We start from the raw sequence: 22,125 nt of genomic DNA, 5'->3' as shown, positions 1-22,125 counted from the left end.
CTAATTTTTAAACTGAGCTTCTTTCATAAGCTTTCTTTCTGTTCCCACGTGCTATATTGCTTTCTGCTCCCTCCTAAGTTTGCAGTCAACCCGTAGACAAGTGGGAGGGTAGTGCAGGAAAAAAAGATCATCTGACTCATGCAGCTGGAAATCCTATCCAACCAACTCAGCACAAATGAGGTAATAATGCCCTGGGAATAAAAATGAAAAATAATTGTTGGGAACCAGAAACAGGAACTGTTTAATATGTATATAAATGTGTATATCATGTTCATCTGACTTTTTCACATATACATCTAAATAAGAAGCCACTATACAGAGGAACTGCCAAAAATAAATACCAATATACTTCATGAAAGTGATTACAAAAATAGCTATTTTGTCCCAAGCCAATTTATAGCACGGGATTTTTGCTTTAAATGAAAAATAACAAAAATGTAAAGTGTTCTCTATTTCATTTTTATTTACACCTGTTGACATAACCCCTCCCCCCCAAAAAGACCATATTCAATTAAACAAAGCAGGTTATCAAAAATTCCTAATTTTGAAGTTACTATCCAAAGCAGATAATCATAATAGTTTCACTTAAGAACTGGTCCTATAATGTATTGAAAGGGTGGTTTTTATTTTAGAATTTGTTCAATTATTATATTAGACCATTTTGATAAACTCATACTGAAAACTATAATCTTATTTCTTCCAAAATTCAGTAGCCTAGCAATATTTCATATGGTACTAATCTGAATGAATGTATGCTTGTACACAGTAGTTTCTGCTAATAATTTTACCAGTGGTTACTGAACATTGGAATTCCACATTTTCCCCCTTTGTACTTGAACAATGAAATAATTAAATACTGTAAGGGCAAATATTTCTCAGGGCACTGTGGATATATGTGTTTGTATGTATAAATCAGAATTTAAAAGTGCAAGGTGGTAAAGATATAAATTTGGGGTGATAATTCCATATGTACACTCCATGGAATTATGCAATTATGTGCCTGTGCAATCATGCACATAAAATGTATGGCCATGCATAATTGTATAACATTGCATCATTTAACCCAGGCAGGTTCTGTGCTTCCACCCCTACAGGGCTACAGGCACTCTAGCTGGGAGCCCCATGTGGAGGTACCAAGTGCAGTGGTGCATGGCTGGCCAGCTAGTGAATGGGGAGGGGAGCTTCTGCCTGCAGGAGGGGGGAGTAGATGTGGGGGTGTGGGTTGGTGTGGGCCTCCCCACCACACACCCTGCCCCCCCCATTATGCACAGCCCCTGTCCAACCCAATGGTGTGCAATTTCATGCCTCCACGTGCGGTTTACCACCGGGGTGTTAAAAGCCCCATGTGGAGGCACAGAGCCCACCTGGCCCAATGGTTCACAGCTCCCAGTCTGTGCACCATTGGGCCAGGCTGGGTGGGCTTTGTGGCGGCACAGTAGGGGGTGCTCCTATGCAGAGACACCCACCGCACAGTGCCAGGCCCAAAAACATCACTTTGGGAGTCTTCCACAGGGTGCTACAGCTCGCTTTCCCACTTCCTGGAGAACACCTGCAAGCCTAGGGTAACGTTGCCACCACCCAGGCACTGGTCTCTGTTAGGGCTCTGTGCAGCCCAGGGCACACAGACCCTACAAGCCTTGGGGGTGGTTTGCCCATTGGTAATATTTCTGGGTGCCTCTTCCAGCCCAAAGCATCCCAAGGTAACCTCAGGTAGGACTGAGGGAACACAGACAAGCTCTGCTGGCCAAGCTGGGAGCAAAAGACTTGCCTCTCACCCTTCCACAGCAAGGCATGCTGTAACCTGATACCTTTATTGATCAGGGGAGGGGGCAGTGGTAGAACAAGGAAGTCGGAATACATTTTGAGCCAACGTAATCAATCAGAGTCTTACACAGCCTTGGACACAAGAATCCTTTTAAAACATGTCTGCCTGTACATAAATCCTAACACCTGGCTAGTTTGCAAGTTTTTACTTACAGAAGTTCATCCAGGCTGCAGCCTGGAGGCACTTTGCTTGTGGCTTTTCATAATGCCCATCAGAGGAAGAGAACGTTCCCCTATCTCCCCAGGAATTTATCCAGGCAGGTCACCTGGTTGACCAACCTGAACCAAATAGAAAACAAGACAGAGGAAAAGAGGGGTCCAGCTGGAATGACCCAAAGGAGAGGTGGGGGGGATTTCTTCACAGGCTTCATGCCTCCACATGGGGCTTCCAGCACTCCAGCAGGAAACCACACATGGGGGCACTGAGCTCGGCTGGCCCAATGGTATGTGGTTCTCTCCTGCGGAGTGGCGACCCACACATGCTAGCATGGAGCCAGCCCAATCTTGTTTGAAGACGTGCTAGCAGGCTGGGCTGGGCTGACTCTGTGGCAACACATGCAGCACCAGGGACTTGGCCAGAGGTGCGTGCTGCTGGGGGCTCTGCCTGACGTGGCCCTAAGCATCCCAAGGACCTGCCATCTGCTGCTGCCAACGGCAGGGGCTGTGCACCATAGGGGTAGGGGAGGAGATTGACATGTGGTGGGGAGGTCCACACCCAGCTACAAATCCCACACCCACCCAGATGGGATGTGATTTTTGGCACAGATATTAAGGATATATGATAACATGTAAAAAAAAAGTAAGAGTAATTAATTTTGAATCATTTTGAATTTTTCTGTGCATAATTCCTTGGGATGTAATATCAAATGTAGGAAGCAAAAGAGGAAAAAAAGAAAAATGTACCAGTGCCTGTGTTAGGTCACATGCACAAATACAGACAGGCAGTGAGAAAAGATGCATGTATTACTTAATGTAGGGATCCTGGTTTTCTCTGTTAAAAAAATCCAAAGTTCTTGTGTAAAACCCCCAATATTATCTTATTAAAAATTCCAAATTCCACATTTTTTCCATGATTAAACTGAAATGCCACTATATATATAGTTTCCAGTCGAACAATGTTTTACTGATATATTTACAATTGTAAAGCAATTTAGAAGCCTACCAGTGCCTCAATCATTATAATAAAATAAATTCTAAATACCTATATATTTTGTTGTTTGATTTTGGTTTTTATCATGGAAAATCAGAGCTCCCCCTGCCCCCTTTGCTCATGAGGATGTGGGTCTTGCTGTGGCTGCCCCTCCCCCTCCCATCTCCAGCTGCTTTGTGGCGCTGTCCAGGCCTGATATGCCAGTACCCTGCCCCTTCCCATACCATTACATCTCACTTCCAAGCCACATCACTCTCATCCCTGCTGGTGCCCCTCACTCCCAACCTGCAGCCCCCTGGCCCTGCCAGTGCCCCTCACTTCTGACCCACAGCCCCCATCTCTGCTTGTGCCCCTCACTCACAACCCACAACCCCCAGTCTAATTAGTACTAGTAAATACAAGCACTATCCTGCTGCAGAGTAAAAAACTCCATGGTAGTGCATGTGCAAATGCTGCCCTGACTGGCTTAGGCATGAGGGTGCTTTAGTGTGGGGGCTTCCTACCAGCTGGCCCCTTCCTGAAGCACCTTCATGCCCCAGCCAGTCCCTCCGCAGCACATTGAGCCAAGGGAAGCAACCCTGGGCTGGTAGGCTGATGCTCGGGGCCCCCCGTCAGCCAGGGCTACTCTGCCCTGGCTCAGCGTGGTGTAATCCCATATATGCATGCAGACATGCACCCAGCAGCAATATGCTCTGGAGTGATTTGGTGTTGAAATCGCTCCAGAACTTATTGGTTTGGTAATGAAATCCACACCAAAAGAGAAACTTTGGCTCCACTGTATTTACTCTCCTCTAGCCAAAGTTCTGTTAAGGCCACAGGCAGGCAAGGTTCTTTGAGTAGATGTGATATCTTTTATTAGACCAACTGAGTAGTTGGGGAAAAGTTCTTTGTAAGCTTTCAGGCGCAGTCACCTTTCTTCAGGCATAGGGAGTCTCTGCTGTTCTGAGACTCCAAGGAATGAAAGAAACTAAAAGTGTGACAGGATGTCAATGAAAATGTAAATTAGGAAATTAGGAAAACAAAAGGTAAAGCAGAGAAAGGGGATGGGGAGGATGAGGAGGGAAAAACACCAAAGGTGAGTAAGGGAGACTACAGTAGCAACAATCATTCAGGTTATAGTTATGACCCATTTTGTATTTTCCCATGTAACTACACCTTAGCCATTAGTCCAACATGGGTGGTGTAAGATAACTAAATATTTACTTTTGGGTGCAGTAGGTTGACTTTGTAAATGAACTAATTGCCATAATTCAAAGGTCCTTAAATAGCCAACTTTCTGAACTACCTGATCTGTTTCCTAACACTCAGCTAAAGCCTTTTGCTTCTCTTACGGTCATCACTCAAGGAGATTTCTGCATGCTCTGAACATGGTCTGCGTGCTGATCTGTGGTAGTTCCTGGAATTTCCACATGTTCTCAGAGCCTCGTGTCACTATGTCATGAGTGATGGCATGGGAAAGAAGCTTAGAGACTGGAGGCTCAGTGTTAAAGAATTACCAGAAGTCAGTGAAGAAGTATATCTAGTCACCGAATCTGTGGTTAGCAATTCATATCAATGGCAGTTTTATGACCAAACCATCTTTTCTTTCAGTAGTTTTTGCAATTACTGCTTTGGGAATAAGACAGTAGTTAAAAAAAATCAGATATGAGAAGCCAGAAAGTTTTAAATGTTGGCTTCAAAGCACAATGCCTTATCAAGTCATACTTCCCCATGAGGAGAGGTCTCCTGACATGGGCAGATTTTCCGAGAGAACTTAGTTTATACCAAGTTACTGGGCATGTCTACACATGCACTTTACTATCCAGTAGAATAATTTGCAGCATAGTAAAGTGTCACCATCTATACATGAGTGGCAATTAGGGTGCAGTAGAATAATTTACTGCACCATTGGATAGTCCCATCAGACACAAGTACTATCCAATGGTGGAATATATTATCTGTGCTTAAATGCACATATAGATGGTGACATCCAGATTAGTCTACTCCAACTCAAATTGTGCCAGGGTTTATTCTGTCACATTATTTGCACATGCAGACACACCCACTGTTCAGCAAAGCTCAATCCTAACATGTGCTCTTACTACTTTTATATCAGGGGCCTTCTATTCTGTTCTGGTCCTTCTCTTTATTAAAAGACCAGGAAACTCAGTTTCTCTGCATCAAAGTCTTCTTTCTCCCTGTTCCCCCTCCCACTCTATCTCCAGGCCCATGTGCTAATCACTATAAGCCTGAAGAAAAGAATTATACTGCTGGGAAAATGGTATTAGGGTTAACTCAGTTTAGCTAGAGAGAGAGATTTAAAAAGACTGCAGTTCAGACCATATGCTGTGTTCATTTAGGTCCTGTAATTCCTGTTCATTCAGTACATGTCTCAACAAACCGGCCAGTGAACGGAACTTCCTTGACAGCTAATCTAATATCTAGATAAAGCTATACCATTTTGTAAACATGTAAAACTATGAATTCCAGCCCTGACTTTAATGCACAGTTTAGCAGATGAACAGTAGGGAGAAAAAAAAAAGGGAGCTGGGGTTCAGATACAGCTAAAATGTTAAAAGGTTCAATGTCCTGGTTGAAAATACTTCCTTAGCTGATGCTATTGTGCTTCATTTTAACATTAAAACAAGCAAGCAAACACCACAAGTTGGGGGAAGAAGACTGACAATATTCTCACTTGTCAATTTGCTAATTTTGATAAGCCTGTATTACAGCTTTAATCATGGGCAGAAAGTCTGGGAGCAGCCACCAGTGCTGTAGGAGAGGCTGCACCCCCTACTCCCATTTTCTCCCTGCACTGGGCAGGCAAACCCTGCAGAAAGAGCAGCAATGGTGGACTTTTTTAAGTCCCCCAAATCAGGTAAGAATCTTCCCTCTCTCCTGCTTGGTCCCTGTTCCCTTCCAATCTGTGTTCAGCAAAATGTTCCCTCCCCTTCATCCATCTCCTTCCCCCACCTCCCACTGCTGCTGTCCCAGGCTGTGCCAAGGGTAGGGGGCAAGGCTTCAGAGCCACTCGTGCCTGCTCTAGCTGGGAGCTGGCATTGGCTGCAGACAATGGCAGCAGTGGTGGTGGCAGCAGTGGTGGTGGTAGCACATGGTTTCTGATTCCCCTACACAGGCTCCCAAGCTGGCAATGAACGCACCCCAAAAGAAGGGGAGCTATCTACCCACTGCTGCTGCTGTCCCCAGCTGCGCCTGGATCACTACAGAGCCAAACTGGAGTGAGACATAAGTGGCTGTGGAAGGGGGAATGGGAGAGAGGATGGGAAGTGCCATGGAGGGGGAAAGAGTGGGAATTATTACTTGTTTCAGGGACTTAAATAGAAGTCCCCAACTGCTGCTCCCATGGCATCAACTGAAAAGGAGCTACAGCTGTGCCACATTCTCCCTCTGGATCTGCCCCTGGCTTGAATATCGCTTAACAGAACGCATTACAACAGGGTTAAAATTATCTCAGTAACATTATTATACAATAACCCTAACTCTGCCTTCACTGACACCCATGAAATCACATGGCTTTCATCATGATTTTGCCCAGTAAGTCGAATTATCAAATTGCTTGTGAGGCTGGGGGAGAGGAGGAGAGAAAAGGGGAGGAAAGAGAGAAAGAGCAAGAGAATGAATGTCTGGTACTTCAAATGCATCTAAACTTGGTAGAGATGGGCACCTGGGCAAAACCTGCCATGTTCTTGTAATGGCAGTGATACTGAAATTTTAATAGAATACACAGAAGTCTGTGAACTTTTCTAGCTGTAGCTCTGGCAATCTAAGCAATGAATTAAAACACTGCATTGCGCTGCTGCTGCTGTTTGGAAAAGTAGTTATAATAGGCGTGGTATGTTAAGTGGGGTGAGTGAGCAAATACAGAGGCTAAAATATGTTTGAAAATGGGAAGCACAATGCTGCCAAGAATGCAGCTGTCTTCAACGAGCAACTTTGAGGGCCCTTCCATAGAATCTACCCTCCCAAGCAAAACAGGATGGGGAGGCAAATTAAAATTAAGTGGGTGATAAGCATTTTTGTTTACAATAGCATGATTTTCTTAGTCTGACTGACAAAATTCTGCTCATTCTCATTTACTTGTATGCAACCACACAGATTCATTGTGCTTTCTTCAGTCCAGTGGAAAGTAAATGTGTAGCAGAGAACAAAATCTGCACAGCTGTGGAAATTTGACCAGAAATCTTTTGTGTACTTCATTCCCAGAACAAGGAAAATAAAATCCACAGTGTAACATTTGTATATTAATTTATCTTTCTTAAACCCCAATCTCGACTCAAACTCAACCTGTAACTTGGTGAAGTAGAAATAGTTTTGGAAGGGGGCATCATTGTCTCCTAGGTTCAACCTTTGAAAAATAGAAAGATCCCATGCTGAGAATAATACACCAGGGCAAGAATATAACTAAAGGTTGGGCTGTGCTTTAATTAGCACCTATGTAGGCAGTTTATATGGATGCAAGACGTGCTTGCTTTGTTTAGTGTGCTGAAATATATACCTAGTAATATGCCTACCACTATGTGAGGCCTTGTGTTCACCAAGCCAGAAACAAAATCACCCCTTTATTTAAGGATTATTGAATGTTTGTTTCCTGGTTTTTAGAAATAAAACCAGCCTTTGAGCAAATACAAAACCCATGGTTAAAGGAAGTCTCACAAACCCAGTACATAAGTCCACAAAGAAATGTTTGCAATTATTCAATGGGATTATTTTAACGCACTAGAAAAAAGCACATCTTGTTTTACTGATGAATATGACACAGATGACACATATTTGTCTGAATAAGCTTATAAAAGGAATACGACTATATGTCATTAATTTGTAAATGACATCAGCAGCTGCTCTGAAGCTTAATCAAGCATTAGTTAATATCCATTTAAAAACAAATTACTGAGGCTAAAACAGTTTCTAAAGATTGTGAATAAGTCCATGACTGAACAGTTACAACTGACCAGAGTTGGGGAAAAAAAATAAAAGCCAAGTCAAGAGTAAACTGTCTTTTATCCCATTTGCACTCAGGCCTGTTTACATCAGTCTGGCAGTGTAACATGACCTCAAAGTCTGTACAAATATACTTTACATCTCGCTGTAACCCCAATATGAGATGAAGAATTATGGCTAGGTACAGACATTCAAAAAGCCTGAGGCAGAATCAAGCTAAGTTATGTGGTTTTCTGTAAGCGACATAGTTGAGATCAGTAGTGAACAGAACATACATTTGCCCTTTGATTGGGGTGGGGAATATTAGACCATGTTCCATCATTTTAAACCAGTGTTTGTGAGCTGAACTTCTGTTCTGTTATGGGTATAGACCAGTTTCCAATCACTTATACTGGTAAAAGTATAATGTCTGTATCTGGCCTGAGTGGTACATGGGTATAGAGTAACTACTATTCCAGAAGAGCCTGAAAAGGCTAGGACTTACTTTTGGAAAGGAGAAGGCTGAGGGGAGATAAAGACAAAGGTCTATATAATCATGAAAGACAGAAATAAAGGGTGCGAACAGAACTGCAGCTCCCAGCTGTAACTCAGAACATGTTCTGCAAAGCATTTTGAGTTACAACATTATCCCAGACCAAACAGAAGTTCACTTCTGGTTCCAGGGGGAGGGGAATCCAGCTGCTGCTGGGATCCTGCACCCAGGTTCCTGTAGCAATGGCCAGGACTCTGAGCCAGTGCTCAGTTTTTAGAACAAGAAGAGAGAAAGGCAGCTCATTCTTGGGGCTCCCCAGCTGGTGCTGAAGGGTGGGGTGGGGTGGGGTGGGAGAATTGTAGCCCTCCCCTCCCACCTCAGGGATGCTCCAATACCCCTGCCCTACCCTCCGGGGGGGAGGGAGCTGAGAAACCCCAGACTGAACTACCTCTGCTCCCTTTCTTTTCTCCCTTTCTGAAAACAGCGGCAGGCTGTGAGCTCTGTAGACCCAAGTTACAGAAAATGCTACATTTTGAAATGTCTTTATTTGATACCTCATGCAATGAGGGGTCAGATATTCACCCGACTGGCCATTTATTAATCTGTCTGCAGCAGTGCACTTGTCATGGCTATAAACTGCTTTCTGTGGCCAGATTGGGTGAAAATTGTCACTCCTATCTGCACCCCTAAAGTGAGTAGGGAACTGTTATTCACCATGTCCTAAAATAAAAGAAGTACTGGAAATCCACTGAAAGTATAAGGAATTGGGTTTATATCAAACAAGAAGTACTTTTTATATAAAGGATAGTTAACTTGAGGAATTCATTGTGGAGGGGAGGTTGTGGAAGCAGACAGTATAAACAAGTTCAAAAAGGGATTCGAAAAATTCATGGAGGACAGGTCCATTGGGAGCTATTCAACAGATCCATCAGGGCCGTATCCTCTGACTTTTCTAAACCAATGACAGTTAGATGCTAGGGAGAGTATGACAGGGGATGGACCACTCTAGACATGCCCTGCTCACATACTCTCCCTCTAAAGCATCATTTGCCACTACTGGAGGCAGGATACTAAGTGGATCATTGGTCTGACTTAGTAAGACACTTCTCATGTTCTGCTGATGCAAAGCTGGTACACCTTGTTCTGCACCACTCCTCCTCCTCCTCGCTCCCAGCATAGGTAATGTATCAGGAAATGAGTGGAAACTGGGAGGAGGTCTGTTTGAGGTGCGTGTGTTGTTACCTCTCAGCTCTGTGTTGCTGGGGAGCCCTGACACAAGACGCAGCCTGACTCACAGAGAATCCCCTCCCCCCCCCACTACCTGAACAAGAACTGATTACGGAAGACAATGAAGATGCAGTGGGAGACATACCTAAAGCCCTCCAGATAAGGGTGACAAGAATGAAACAACTGCCCTAGGTCTCATTTGCATGCAAGATGGAACCAGATGACAACTCGTTTACATGGAAGATGGAGAAGAGAACACCTGAAGCAAAGACCACAGTGAATTCTGGGATCAGAGAAGCAGAGGAGCACTGCATGATGGGGAATCTGTGCTCCAAATGCTAATCAACCCACATTTACACACACCCAGCTCAGCATTTATCAGACCAATTCTAATCTGGATTTACAAAGGGCTGGTTAGGGAATGCTGAGGCAAAGCGACCGAGTCAGAGCGGGTATGAGCAACATTTGAACAATGGTTAAGGGTTCATCGCAGTGTCCAACCTGTTAGAGCCCTGACTACAAGTGGTGTCATACTTTTCCCAGGTTGATTGGTGGAAGTCCTTCCCACAAAAGGTTATGAAAAGTCATGCTAAGCTGAGGCTTGTTCACAACAGGTAAAAATCCAAAACCCTGACACTGCAAGCTATCAATGGTTTCTGAAGAAACAATGAGGTATCCCATCCAGTATATCTGCTATCCATAGGAATTTCAAGCTGGCTCCTAAGTGTCTGGTTACTCCTTAAAAACTTATGTTTTTCCTGGTTGTTAATCAGTTTCTTGAGATGTTCCAATCCAGATAACCCCTTATCAATAGAAAATACAAGTATTTACACTATTAAAAAAATGCTTTGAAGAAGCTGAACTGCAGGTATAAAAATCTGTAAAAAAAGGCAGCGAAGTGTGCTTCAAGAGAGGTCTCTCTGACACCATCCGCTGTTGTTCTTGAGAAGCTGGAAGAAACAGATCGTCTCCCTTCAAGGATTGTGCTAAGAACTTTGCCTGTCAGCATTGCAACCCAAGTGCCTTGGACTGGTGAGATCCCAGCTCTCGTGCTCTCTCTCTAGGCATAGATTTCTGAACCTGAACTGCATTAGTTAAGCTTGAGCTAAGTTTCCCCAAATACTTAGTGAAACCAGAGTAGTATTGTAATTGTTTGTGTGTGTTTTTCCCTTGCATGTCTATTACTACTAATACCATTATATATTTCATATATTTAGCAGTAAATAACTTTTATAGTCAAACTGGTAGTAACTAGGTATATTTTTCCTTCGCTATTTCTCCTTCCCCACTTGCTCTGCAGCAATGCTTCTTTTACCTAAGCTAAAGATCCCTGTGAAGCCCAAAAAGACTGTGAGGTCTGCTCATTAAGAGGCTAAAGATTGGGACGTGCTCAGTTTGAAACACATAAGGGGATCAGCTTGTACAGGCTGATTGACCCAGTTTCGCTCAGACATGCCCTAATGAACTGAATGCTGGCCCATGAGGGTGTCAGCTGGACACCCCGCCGGATTCAGAGGTATTCTGTTCACCTATATGCTTGTGTCTGACTGCATTTTATTATTACCTTAATGAACTGATTCCTGGCATATGAGGGCGTCAGCCTGTCCATGCTGATCAACCCGGCTGGGTCAGGCATGTCACGTTAATCTATGTTTGTGTGTATGACAGATTTGGTGACTGGAAGAACCCAGCCCCATTGAAACTGAGTCCTGCAAGATAGCTCCATTAGGGGTGAAGACTTGCAGAAGGGAGAGATACAGCTCCGTATAGAAACACAAGTAACACAAGCAGCACATTGATAGAATTACAAAGACCCTAGAAACATATCCCTGAAAAATGAGCACACCCCAAAGTGATGGGCAAACATAGTAACAGTGTCCTGGTGACAGGTAGCCCACTGGGAGCTGTTTCAACTGGCAGTTTTGAGCAATGTTAAGCTCCATGCTTTAAAAAGTTCAAACAAATTACTTTTCTTACGTTTCTTCGCAACAGCTTAGATTATTATAATAAAATGAATTTTATATACCTAATTTAAATTTAATTTATACTGATGCAGGCAACAATATTGACTAGTTCAGAGTTGCACAGTCTGGAAGCATGTAAACTGGCAGCAAACCAGACAGGTTTTTAATTGTCCTGTGTTAGAAATTCCTTGAAACAGATACACTCCAGGAAAATATTTTGGTGTTGACAAATCAGCTTCTTCTGGTGAAAATTGGTTATGTTGGAAAATCCCCAACCAGATCAAACCATCAGCTTCTAATGACAAATTACACCCTTAAATGGCAAAAGTACCACTAGAACAGGTGATCTCACAAGATTTCTACCCATTCCAGCTATATCTAAACCGATTTCAGAAAACAGGACTAATCAAGTTGTGGAGTTCACCTGGAACCAAAGCTGCAAAGACACATTCAGATCTAGGGAGCTGAAGGGGTATCTCACATCCTCTTAGCCCCACCACTCCCCCAACCCCAGGAACTCTGGTAATCCATAACAGGGATCCTAATTCAAACTCGTCATCTCTATTAAGGGTGTTAAAAATGTGTGTTCTCACTAAACCCATTGAAAGGCAGGCTTATAGAAATCAAAGAACTTACATAAAAGGTGGAAGTATGCCCATTTGTTAATCTTTAAATTTAAGCACATTTGCAATTTTCCCTGGTCTTAACACTTTTTTTTCAAAACAGTGCTTAAAGTCACATTCCTAGACTTCTATGCAGCTGGACAAAGGGACTTTTTTGTGGATACGCTTCTCATCACGTAATGTTCCAGTCTCTACAAGGTAGCATGTCATTATTATAAAACTCAGTACATTTTTTGGCTATGATCTGACTTGATGGCCTACAGATGTGCAACAAGAAACCTGCTTTGCTCATCCCCTCACAGAATACCAGATGGTCTCAAACCACAATATATGAGTATCACGATTTATGTGCTTAGTCATTTGGTATTATAAATAGACTAATTCTTACTAAAAATACGTTTGACAAATATTTACCCACTCATTTCACAGGACGATCCTGTCTCCTGCAAAAACGAACTGTTTGAATATATTGCTAGTTAGTTAACTGATAGTTAGGAGATAATTTAAGTATAAAGTATCTGTTCATGGCAGAAATATTTTTAAAGATACTTTCCTTTGAGGATATTTGGATGTTGTTATCATTGCAGATGTGAACCATTACTCTTAACCCTCACATGAGAGCCCAAAGACTTGGGCCTTATATTTATTGGGTGGTGATGAGAAGCAGGAGGGAGATGGGGTTTGGAGATGCAAGTAAAAATTATATAAACCCAAACAATTGCTTTGTACAATTTGCTTTGTAAGACTGTTGAGTCATAAAATTACACAGGCTGCACTTACTCTTCATTGTGAGAATCTCTTGACTATAATTATTCATCCTTGCAAAGAACAAACTTTAAGGATATGTTGCCTGAGGCTTCCATTGGGAGCATTTCTTAAAGCAGAGTGTTTCATGCTCTTCTCCTTAGGGCTAATATATCTGTTTCCTTTATTTTTCTTAGGGGGCAAAAAAGAAAACCAAGAGATGATACACTGTCTTAGGAGCTGATCCAAAGTTAATTGAAGAAGTAGAAAAAAAGACTCCCACTAACTTCAGTGTGATTTGGACCAAGCCCTATGACAGAAGCTATCATTTTTTAACTCTGAATCACATGGCTCCTTTGCTCTTCTCTAAAAAACTGTGAACGAGACATGAGTCCACACCAAAATCTGAGTTCCAAATTCCCCACGTACTTTGAGGCTGTGAGTGAAAAGCTGTGAGCTGTTTAGCCCCCATATCTCAGCTAAACATCTGAAACCCATGATTCAAACATGGTGAGTGCTAAGAAAATTAATACCTATGTGTTTGGGATTCCTATGTGCATAGTTGCTCAGAACAAATCCCCATAACTACAGACAGTCATTTTTTTCCACCAAACAATGGGGTTTCACCAATTTTTTTAAATGAAAGAATTGTGTTTTTTTAAATAGAATGTATCCAGAAAACTGATTTCAGTTGTGAAAAACTGAAAATTTTCATTATAAAAAATGGAATATTTTTGTTTTCAGATTTGGTTTTGTATATTAAAATTAAAATAATGTAGAAACATTGACTGCTATGAGAAAAAATAATTTCCTGGCCAGTTCTGTATATAACTAAGTTTCTATACAAATTGGGGGAATGTTTAAATCTTAGTATGAATTTTGTGCCTTTCACTACTGTCTGCTATGAATAAAATAAAATGTTTGAGATACTAATTAGATATTGCTGTATTACAAAGACTAGATAAAATAATATCTATCTTGAGAAAACATAGTCTTAATCTATTTTTTTCGTTCTATATTTCAGAAAATAAATCAGTAGACTATGCTTTTTGGGCCTCATAGATTTGACTCACATACTAGATCAGTACCTTTGATGAAAAATCACTCTATGTGCTAATAGTTTCTTTCTATGACACACATAACTAGTTTGAAACTCCTTATAAGGCAGTCACACTGGTTTGCTTTAAGCAAATGCTAATCAGATTTATTTGGCTTCAATTAAAAAAAGTAAAATTAAGTGTTATTCCAAGACCTGCAAATTTCTAATGGAAAAGGGACTTTGCAGACATTTAAATGATTTGGGATTTGAAAGCAGGTGTACTAAGCAGGAAAAGCTAGCTGCAGTCTCTTGTGATACAAGTCACTATCTTTTCAGTTACCTGCAGCCCCACAGCTCTCTCACCCTTGCAGCCCCACTGGCTCCCAAGCCTTCTGCCAGCACCCATGCCAGCACCTGGGGGAACCTAGAGCTCCCCCTGGCCGGTGCATGAAAGCAGAGCAGGGCAGGAGCAGCCCTGGACTAGGCTGTTGCTGTTGGGAACAAATCTGCACCCAATAGGGGGCATGTGTAGATATGCTCTAGGGAAGGCTTACTGTGCAATATTTTACTAAGCAGTGGCCGTATCTGCATGAGATGCTGACTGCACAGTAGCTCATTCATACATTCATAGGCATTAGGGCTGGAAGGGACCTCAGAAGATCATTGAGTCCAGCCCCCTGCCCCAGGGGCAGGAAGTCATCAGGGATCACAGGATCCCAGCAAGATAAACTTCCAAATGTCTCTTGAAGGCGTTCAAAGTAGGTGCTTGAAACACCTCCAGTGGAGGTCTATTCCAAACCTTAGGGGCTCAGACAGTAAAGAAGTTCTTCCTTATGTCCAGCCTGAAATGGTTATGGAGGAGTTTGTGATCATTTGACCTTGTCATACCTTGGGGCACTCTGGTGAACAGATGTTCCCCCAGATCCTAGTGAGCACCCCTGATAAACTTATAGGTGGCTACTAGATCACCCCTGAGTCCCAGGCTGAACAGTCCCATGGCTCTTAGCCTCTCTTCATAAGGTCTGTTTTCCTGACTTCTGATCATGTGTGTGGCTCTCCTCTGGACTCTCTCGAGCTTCTCCACATCCTTTTTGAATTGTGTAGCCCAAAACCAGTTGCAGTACTCCAGCTGTGGCCTCACCAAGGCCGAGGACAATGAGAGAATGACGTCCTGGGATTTGCTTGAGAAGCATCTATCAATGCAAGCCAGCATTTTGCTTGCTTTACTAGCACCACATTGAAGGCTCATGTTCATCTTGTGGTCAATCATGACCCCCAAGTCCCTTTCATCCATAACGGTAGCCAGTGTAGCACTGCCAAGCCTATAAGCATGCTGCAGGTTTTTCCTCCCAAGGTGGAGAACCTTGCATTTTTCAGTGTTGAACACCATCAGGTTCTCATCCACCCATTTGCTGAGCCTGTCAAGATCTGCCTGGATCACCCTCCTGTCCTCAGGTGTGGATGCTTTGCCCCAAAGTTTGGTGTCATCGGCGAACTTGGCCAGTCCACTCCTGACACCAATGTCCACATCATTAATGAAGATGTTCAATAGTATAGGCCCTAGGACAGAACCTTGAGGGACCCCACTGGTCACCGTGCACCATGACGATTGACTTCCACCACCCTCTGGGTCCAACCACGGAGCCAGTTCCCCAGCCAGTGGATTATGGTGAGGCCGAGGCCAGACTTAGCCAGTTTTGCTAAGAGGTGATCATGAGATACCAGATCAAAGTCTTTTTTAAAGTCAAGATACATGACATGAATCTCTTCTCCCTTGTCCAGGTGATAGGTCACCTGGTCATAAAAGGAAATGAAATTGGTCAAGCAAGACCTGCCTGCAACAAACCCATGCTGGCTATCCCTCAGGGTGTTGCCATTGACCAGTCTGTTAAGAATGGCCTCTTTGATAATCTTTTCTAAGACCTTCCCTGGGATAGAGGTCAGGCTGATGGGCCTGTAGTTTGCCGGATCCACTTTCCTCTCTTTCTTGAAGATAGGCACCACACTGGCCTTTTTCCAGTCTTCAGGCACTACACCAGAGCACCAGGAGCTCTCAAAGATCTGCGCCAGGGGCTGAGCTATGATGCTCGCCAGCTCCTTGAGTACCCTGGGGTGTAAACTGTCAGGGCCAGCTGACTTGAAGGTATCCAGCCTGTCAGGGTGTTCCTTCATGAGGTCAGCTTCAATGGAGGGCAAGGAATCTCCCTCATCTGGACCTCCCTGTCCCATAATGGGCAGGGGCATCCCATGGGACTGGTGACAGACCGACACAAAGTACCCATTTAGCAAGTTGGCTTTTTCCTGGGCGTCAGTTGTCAGTTGTCCCATCTGGTTTAGCAGGGGTCCAATGTTGCCCTTGCTTTTCCTCTGGCTCCTCACATATCTAAAAATTATTACTAAAAATCATTACAAGTGTGCAGTAGCATAGTGTGGCACAAAGCATGATGAGACACTACTGCACAGCAGTAACAAGCTACTGCACAGTCAAAAATCAAAAATCTGTTCTGGGACACTGCTGTACAGTAACTCTGGTTACTGCACAGTCATTTAGTACCTGTGTATGCAAGTACTAAATGAGCACACAGTAACCACTGTGCAGTCAGTGCCGCATATAGATGCAACCAGTAAAGCCTAATGTGCATTAATAGAACGTGTATATATGACCACTGAATTACAGATCATCCAGAGGTAAAACTTTGGCTTTTTCAGAATTTAAAATGTGTCAGTAAGCTTTCAGAAATATGCCCTTTGTCTCCTTAAGAAAATTAAAATTTGATTTTCCCTCTCACTCATGCTGGTTACTCTTTTACTCCACTTTACTGTATACATCTGTATACAAAGATGTACATACATGTCTCCATATGCAGCGAGACAAAGATGTATATACATACAGATTTTAGCTATATGGATTGAAAAATTCAGAAAGGCCATACCAAATAGCACAAAGGCCTGCACTGAAATTCCCTGAAAGGTCACCTTTTGTCAATCATGTTACTTTGGGCATTGCTAACCATTTCTTGGGAGCCTAGGTGTTGTGGTAACACAAGTAATAAAAAATAATAATGATGACTTACTTTGGGTTTGTCTGTCAAATCTAGGTTTAAAAAACAGAATTAAATTTAACATGGTAGCAATTTGATTCATGGGTTTATTTTTATTTTGCAAAAATATTAATAAGAGATTTAATTTTGAGACTGAATTTACGCTTCACAAAAAAGGTAAATTATTTTTTGGCAAAGATATCCCTTTTTAAGGAGCTAAACTAAACTAATAAAGATCAGTGCATGTTCTGGAATGTTGCCTCATTCAGGCTGATGTAGTAGTGTAAAGATGGGTGTACAAGTGGAGAGTGAGCCCCAGGCATTGCTTGGCGGCACATACTTGAAGGGAGCTGGCTGGTGGGGGGCGCCACCTCACCCTCCGTTCCATCTTTTCCCAGCTCCAGCTCCAGCTCCAGATCCAGCACTGGGAAGAGCAGAGAAGTGGCAGCAGTGTGCAATGACAAAGCAGCTTGAGTTTTGCTAATGTGGCAGGGGAGATATCACCCCATCTTTTGCCACCAAAAATCAGTATAATTTTCCATCCACATAGCAGCAAACCTCTAGCCATTCCTCCACTAGTTGTCACCGCTGCCCCTTTGCCTTCCCCATTGCTGCAGCTGTGTAGGAAGGGTGCAGGGTGTGGAAGGACACAGTACTTCCAGGGTGCAATAATAACTTGATTTTTGCACACCAGCAGCCTTGATTTCTCCTACAGTTACTTGTTACACTGCTCAATGGTATTCTTTATGAAGACATCACATTTGAAAGGTAATATTTCAGCAATTTCAGATCTAGAAATACTGATCAGCTAATGTTGGGATGATATACTGGAAAACAGTGATGTGCAGGAAACAGTATAATACACTACATAACCTACATTACTACCTCAGCTTTAAAAACCAGGAGAATTGCTTTTTAAATTTCCCTAATCTGCATTGATGTTCTTGAAGAAGTTATGCCTGAAAATGTGGTGACCAGAAAAAAGTGATAGATGTGGCAGGGACTTCCTTTAATTCACCTGAAGCAACTGCTCTCAAATAACTTCAGCATGAATCTTGACAGCAATTATACGTTGCATGTAAAAAAAATCTGAGATTTCTTCTAAATGACTAAATTAATTAGCTCTAGTCAAGTGGCAGGTGTAGACTTATGACTGCATCGACCTTTTGGTGACCCTGTGGTCTGCAGATAGTGAAAAGTAGTAGGCTGTGTGGAAAAACCAGAGTTGTGTGTGCAATCAAAATATAAAAGGATCCTTCACCTCAGAGTGTGTGTGTGTGAGAGAGAGAGAGAGAGAGAGAGAGAGGGAGAGTCTCGGTGTGTGCCTGTGAAGTAAGAAAACGGAGTGGCCTGATGGGTAGTTTATTGTAAGCCTGAAGTTACCTGATGCTGTTAAGAGCTCGGTTGACTTACTTGCATCCTAGAAGGCCACATCATAGACACGCTGTGCCAGGAGACTGTGGGAGCATAGTCCTGAATTGTCCTTCCTTGTGTGATGGGGTAGCTGGCAGTGACCTGGCCCAGGGGTTTTGAAAGGGCAAAAAATGACTGGAGGACTAGGGATTCCCTTTCCTCACCAATCTGGTAATAATTTGGCCCAGGTGTTCTGAAGGGGTAAAAGACAATTGGAGGACTTGGGATTCCCTTTCTGCACCAATCAGGCCCCAGAGACTCACCCCCCATGTCCCCTGATTGGCCCCTTGGTCACCTGGAGGGGGATAAAAGGGGCAGCATGGGCTCAGGAGAGACCAGTGAGGGACAACAAGGAAGGAGCTTTACAGAGCTGGCAAGAGCTGAGCCACTGGGGTAGAAGCAGTGCCCCAGAAGAGTCTGTAAGAGCAGGACCCTGCAGGCAGCAGTGGGACGGTCAGCAGCATGGCATGCGGCCGGCAGGAGAGGCTCCCCCCGGGCTCCAGGATCCCCTGGGAGAGGCTGCAGCCAGCAGGAGAGGCTCCCCAGCTCCAGCAAGGATCTAAGCAGCGAACTGAGAGGTTCCCAGCTCTGCTTCCAGCTCCTCCAATTGAAGGCCAAGCAGCTTGACATGAGGCTGGGGCTCCAGGAAGGTCAAGACCCCTAGCAGGCTGGGCTAGTACTACCAGTGGTGGCTGTGTGGCACCATTCCCACTTAATATGGGAAAGATCTGGGTTCAAGTCCCAGTGGGGGTGAAATGAGCTAACAAAAGGAAAATCTTCTTGCAGTAGAAAGGGGCCTTTGTGTTTTCCCCCCTCCAGGTACCAAGGCCCTATATTTCCTTGTCATTTAACATTTTGCATTTTGTGCCTTTTTTATATTTCACTAACCCGTATTGTTTGTTATACTGTTTGTGTTTTATATTTTGTTAACCCTGTTTTTTGTCAATGATTTGTAAGTGTCTAACCTTTGTTGAATCCTGCCCCCTTGGGGCATTGTAGTGTCCACTATACCCTCTGATTTACGCCTGTTATGTTCCCAGTATTAAAAGGTATATAGTTAAGTCCCCATTGGTGGTCTGGCTCTGCTCTATAGGGGAGGAGAGTCCCTATACCTCCCACAGTGCTTGTGCACCTGCTTTGATCCCTTCAACTGGAGAGGGGGTACCTCTTTTAGTACCACCCAGGTTACACTTGTCCTCAGTTGCACTGACTTGCAGTCTCCAGAAGTAAATATAACCCCTCCTTCCCTTTCATTGTTATACGTTAGTAAGTCTTGTACGTACCACCACTCTGAGTGCAGCCCTTAAGCCAATTTGCGACCCATCTGACTGTGTAGGCCTCAATGCCACAGTTGCCTAGCTTTTGGCATTGATGCCTACACAGTCAGATGGGTCGCAAATTGGCTGAGAGGCCACACCCAGAGAGTAGTGGTGGACGGGTCTTTTTCGACCTGGAGGGAAGTGGGCAGTGGAGTCCCCCAGGGCTCGGTCCTCAGGCCCACACTGTCCAATTTCTTTATCAGTGAATTGGACGAGGGGGTGAAAAGCACCTTGTTCAAATTTGTTGATGACACCAAGATTTGGGGCGAGGTGGGCGTGCTAGAAGGGAGAGACAGGATCCAGCTGAACCCAGACAGGTTACAGGGGTGGGAAAATGAGACTACGAGGGAATTCAATACTGACAAGTGCACTTGGGCAGTAAGAACCAGCAGCATACCTACAGGCTGGGGAACTCCCTTCTCAAAAGCAGAATGGCAGAAAGAGATCTTGGAGTCATTATTGATTCCAAAATGAACATGGTCTGCCAATGTGAGGATGCGGTCAGGAAGGCCAACCACACTTTGTCATGCATCCACAGATGCATCACAAGCAGGGCCAAGGAGGTGATCCTATGTGACACTGGTCAGGCCACAGCTGAAGTACTGCTTCCAATTCTGGGTGCTGCACTTCAGGAGGGATGTGGCCAGCATTGAGAGGGTCCAGAGGAGGGCCACTCGCATGATTCGGGGACAGCAGGGCAGACCCTATGAGGCGAGGTTATGGGACCTGAACCTGTTCAGCCTTCACAAGAGAAGGCCAAGAGGGAATCTGGTGGCTGTCTACAAACTTACCGGGGGGACCAGTGGGGAATGGGAGACACTGTTCCCCGAGCACCTCCTGGAGTAACGCGGAATATTGGCCATAAGTTGTTTGAGAGTAGATTTAGGCTGGACATTAAAAGATGCTACTTCACTGTCAGGGTGGCTAGGATCTGGAACCAACTTCCAAGGTAAGTGGAGCTGGCTCCTACCTTGGGGGTCTTTAAGAGGGGGCTTGATAATCATCTAGCTGGGGTTATATGAGCCCAGTATTCTCTCCTGCCCAGGGCAGGGGGTCAGACTTGAAGATCTACTTAAGTCCCTTCTGACCCTACATCTATGAATCTATCTCTTTATTATAGTGTAAATAATAGGAATTATAGAACTGTTTTATCATCATAAGTTGTTCATATAGTGTAATAGAGTTCATAGATTTTTCCAGTCGTTGTTGTGCTTAATAAGCTGCTAGTGTTCATTTCAGTTTTAATTCATGTCTGAAAAGTTTGTTCTCGAATTACATTTGGTTTCCTTACACAGCGGTCCAAGTATTGAGTTGATAGATGCTGGAGCTTGAACTGCGCTCATTTGCCTTTGGTCACCGAATTACTAATTGGCTGGTGACCTTATTTGCCTAAATCATAATTTCCCGCCAACACAGGCACACCCTGGTGAGTGACACAGACCCTGAAAGGAAGCTAGAAAAGCAGGAAACTACTCTTGTTATGACAGTAATTTATTTTAATGTGAATAATCTTTTCTGTAACTGTATTTTAACACCTGAGCAACTGCCATGCTAGTAACTTGCAAAATAAATGGGAATCCAGTATCAGACAAGAACAGTGGAAAAAGGAAATCTGGGTTTGAAATGTGGCATTGTGCCATAGACATGAAACATATCAATGAATTAGAGCCAAATAAAAATTCCAACAAAAGTACAAGAACTTGGAAGAAAACATTTATTAGGATTTTCCTATGCATCCCATGGGAAACAATATAAAAAGAAGGAAATGCTTTAAAAAAACTCCACAAATTTCTGATCATAGTTACAACTGTCTGAATACAGAGTAATTCCACAGTCATCCAGCTGGATAAATTCCCCTTTTAAACCAGAATAAACAAGATTAGAAGATGGTCCAATAATTTTATTTAGATTTATTTATAAACAAAAATGAACAGAACTATGTGTGTTTTGTTCTTAGAGGGTTAGTAACTGAAATTTAAACCACCTTTCCACATCTTAAAACTTTTTTATAAGGAATTTTTTTCCAATGTAAGTATTTGCCAAAAGGGCTAAGTACAGACAATCAAAAAGCCCAAGGCTGAATTGAATCGGTCTTTGCAAGTTAGTCTAAGCTGCAAAGATTGAACAAATAAGTAAATACAGCCACATGCCTGCAGTGGCTCAAGCCAGCAGCCAGGGGAAGCTAGACCGCAGCTCTCTGGCAGTAGCCAGCATGGGCTGTGTCTTTGCTTCTTCTTCCTGCTGCCCCCAAGATCTCTGGGATTTGCAGTCCAGAATCACAACAGCAGGACTCTGCAGGGTTGCACATCACTTCCTCTTCCTGCTAGCAGGTGCCTCTGGGATTTGTAGTCTGTGGTCTCAGCCAGCAATA

Source organism: Crocodylus siamensis, chromosome 5 (assembly GCF_052110815.1).
Source record: "Crocodylus siamensis isolate JL-2025a chromosome 5, ASM5211081v1, whole genome shotgun sequence".
Classification (NCBI taxonomy): domain Eukaryota; kingdom Metazoa; phylum Chordata; order Crocodylia; family Crocodylidae; genus Crocodylus; species Crocodylus siamensis.
This window is presented reverse-complemented; position numbering follows the sequence as displayed.